This window comes from Chrysochloris asiatica, unplaced genomic scaffold (assembly GCF_000296735.1).
Source record: "Chrysochloris asiatica unplaced genomic scaffold, ChrAsi1.0 scaffold00089, whole genome shotgun sequence".
NCBI classification, from domain to species: domain Eukaryota; kingdom Metazoa; phylum Chordata; class Mammalia; order Afrosoricida; family Chrysochloridae; genus Chrysochloris; species Chrysochloris asiatica.
The window spans coordinates 8727603-8731656 of record NW_006408607.1 but is presented as its reverse complement, the minus strand read 5'-3'; positions in this window follow the sequence as shown (position 1 = coordinate 8731656).

Sequence of the window (4054 nt, the reverse complement as noted above, 5' to 3'; positions counted from 1 at the left end):
CTTAACAACAACATATATATGTGTACATATATATCTTAACAACAACACGAAGGGTCACTATGACTCGGAACTCACTCAACAGGACTTAACAACAACATACATACATATGTATGTATAGGATTTCCTCTATAGGGTTTCCAAGTAGCAACAAGTGGGTTTGAACCACTGACATTGCAGTTCAAATATATCCTGGTGTGGCCCTGTAGGATGAAGCACTGGACCACTAGCGCAGTTTGATCTGTAAGGTTGGCAGTTCAAACTCACCAGCTGCTCCTCAGAAACCCTATACAAGGTTGTTATGAGTCAGAACTGACTCAAAGGCACTTAACAACAACAAACACATATGCATGTTGTAGAAATGCTCTTCATCGGGTTTCTGAAGGAGAGTACCAGACCTTTCTTACAAAATACTTCTGGGTGGGTTCAAACTGCCAAGTTTTCAGTTTGTAGTTGAATGCTTAACTGTCTGTGCCACCGATGTGAGTGTGTCGGTGTGTGGGTGTATAAAACCTAAAACCTGCTGCCTTCAGGTCAATATATATCAATCACTCACCTGTCCGTTTGTCATAGTATGGTGGCATGCAGGTTGCTGTACTGCTAGAAGCTATTTCAAACACTAGCAGGGTCACCCAAGTACATAGATTTCAGTGGTGTTTCTGGACTAAGACTAGGAAGAAAGGTCTGGCAGGCTACATCTAAAATTTAGCCAATGAAAACGCTATAGAGCCCAACAGGATGCTGTCTACATTGCTTGCTTTGGATACAATCACTAGAAGGGTCAATCACTAGAGTAGGACATTATGCTGGGTGAAGTAGAAGACCAATAAGGGATGGGAGACCCTCAGTATGACGGACTGGCAAACTAGTTAAAAGCATGGACTCAAATATGCCGATGACCATGAGGATACAGGACCAGACAATGTTTCATTATATTGTACATAAAGCCACCAGGAGTCACAGTCAAATCTAAATCTCTATCCACATAGATGGCATGGCATGCATTAACATCTAAATAGCCTTTGGTTCCATGCCAATCCCTTGCCCTGTAAATTACTCCCCAGTCTCCTCCCTACTTGAGAAGGAAGGGATATTTCTGAAGGAGAAGCAGTAACTATACTAAGTTGGCTCCCACTTGATTGGAAGAAGTCCCCAACACACTGGCAGAGTAGTTGAAGTGGGCAGGACAAATGTGCATGACAGGAGCCACAGAGCATTCCTTCAAAAAGTGTTTCCAACCTGCTTCTTCACTTCATACACCATGGACTTGTTCTCATACCACTTCAACATGATCCTTAGCATCCATAAAATACTCATTTGGGGGATGTCTTAATACATCTTAGCATTCTGATTGGTTCCTTCTTATAAGAACACTGCAGTGAGCATCTTTCCATCTATACCCTGCTCCGGATATTTTCAAGCCTTTTTTCGTATCCAGGCACCTGTCCTCCCCAGCAGAAAGTGCTGAGATTTCCCGAGAACTCCACCTCAAACCAGATCCTCATTTATAAACATATTCATTCCTTTAAAGGCACCTGTAGATCAGTATTTGCAATTTTAATCATTCATTCAGAAGGCATTTACAGACATTGTTCTAGAACTTGGACTTGTAACAGTGAATAAGGTCGAGGAAGATAAGCCCAATATTTAATCAAAGACAAAGAAGGAGAATGAAAAAACACCTTCGTGGGAGCTCTCTCAACATTGCTGGAACTTCTTACACCCCTGTAATAAATTCATCCAAGATATGCACTTAACTCGAGTCATTTTTAAGCCTCTTTCTCTTTTAAAAAAAGAAACAGGGAAGGGGACGTGTGTTTTATGCAATGAGATAGCTGCAGAAGGCTTGTGTTTCGTTTTGCTCGGTATTAATCTCTACATTCAACTCAATGCTGCTTTCGCTGAGTCAGCGCCGTGCCTTTAAGTGACCTGATTCTGTAATTCCATTATTAATATTTTGAAAATGGCTTTCCTCTACACTATTTTGTGCTATCACTGGAAAACCACAGTTCCAAAATGCATTAGCCATTGCTGGCTCTGGCAGGATTATTTGCATCAATATAAACCGAGTTAATCATCGCCCCATTTGAATAATCAGTTACTTGGCGCCCCGCACCTCGCTGGCGGCTGGACAGCACCGCACAGCACGCCCCGCGGGAGACGTGGAATTGCCTTTGGGCCCCCATTCTCCTCAGCACTGCAGATTTTCCTGCTCGCTATCGCGGCCACATCTTGCCATTTACTTTGCGATTTTTCCTCTCCTGGCCAGACAGTGATGGAAGCCCACTCCCAGCCCCCTAATCAGCCGGTCGGAGGCGGTAAATGGCATGTGTTAAAACCGATAAGCGAAAGGGGGGAGCGTTCATTAGGAAAAACTAAGGAGCCCGGAAATCATAAATGTCAGAACAGCAAAGACTCCTCTTATTTTTCACAATATTAAACTGCCTTTAGTGTCTTCAGCATCGAGGTAGTATTTTACTGATTTACAATGTTTAAAAGCAAAATCAAGCTGATGGGAACCAGGGGTGGGGGAGGGTGCGAATTCCATGTTCAGGAGGTTGCTTTTGATGCATATGAACCCTCTCTCATGTCGGTCCTCTGCAGACTTTTCAGTGACCATATTATTGGCCCTAATTTCAAAATGGGGAAATTAAGCTGGAGGCTTGGGAAAAAAAGGAGAAATCAAGGAAATATTTTAAAATGCAAATTCTTCATGGTAATCTTCCACTTAAAACCTTCAACATCATTTTAGTGTACCACCATTTTTAATATCAGCCCTAACTCCTCCACAAAGTGCTCACCAGCCTTCCCAGCTATTGTTGCATTCTCCTTCCCACACTCCACACACGCAATCTCTGTTCAAGACACACTTGGCTTCCCTGCCGTTCCTTGGAGGCGCCTGATCTCTTGCCCCTAATAGTCTCATCTTCTTATGGGTTCATTTGTCTGTCTGTCCACTGTGCTCTTTTAATCCTTGTCAGCCCCTGGGTGACCCCAATGGCTAAGCTCTTGACTGATAACTCAAAGGTTGGTGATACACGATCACCCAGAGGCACCTCAAAAGAAAGCCCTGGAGATCTGCTTCTGAAAATCCCAGCCTTGAAAATCTTGTGGAGTACTCTGCATCATCTGGGGTGGTCATGAATCAGAGTCCATTCCATGGTAAATTACTTGGTTTGGAAGTTTTCTAAACTAACCTATTGCTAGTGAATCGATTCTGGCTCATCATGGCCCCAAAGGACAGAGGAAACCGTGCCATAGAGTTTCCAGGGCTGTAAATCTTTATGGAAACAAACTGCCACATCCATCTTTCACACACAGAGCAACTGGTGAGTTAGAGCCTCTGACTGTTCAGTTTTCTAAACTCATTCAGCCTTGGCTTTCAGGGGATGTCGCTTCCCCTGACAAGACTTCCCTGACCCTTGAAAGAAGAGAATCTTGCACCAGTTTCCAAAGCCTCCTGTGAAAACACTTTGAAACACTGTTCTGTAACATGATGCATCACCATGTCTCTTCATCAGAATATAAACTCCATGAGGTCAGGCATTGTACATCCTGTCTGACTTGCCACTTGCTGAGGGAGTGGACCACAGCACTGTGTATGTGGCAGATCCCAGCGTGCTTACTAAATGAATGCATGCAAAAATAGACCAGTGATTAAGCAGACAGCAGTGTAGGAAGATATTTTTCAATATAGGTCCCCAGCCTTCTCTTAGTTTCCTAGTGTTACAGTAACAAAAATACCACAAGTGGGTTGCTTTAAAACATAGACATTTATTTTTTCACTGTTAAGAGCTGTAGAGTTGATTCCAACTTACAGTGATCCTGTATAGGTTTCCGAGAAGCCTTGGTGAGTTTGAACTGCTCACCTTGCGATTCAACCGACCTTGTAGTCTACCTCATTCACCCACAGCACCACACCAGGACTCCTCTCACTGTTTTATTGTTGTTGTTGTTGTTAAGTGCCATTGAGTCGGTTCCAACCCATACTGACCCTGTATTGGATTTCCAAAGGAACAGCTGGTGAGCTTGAACTACTGACCTTGAGGTTCAAACC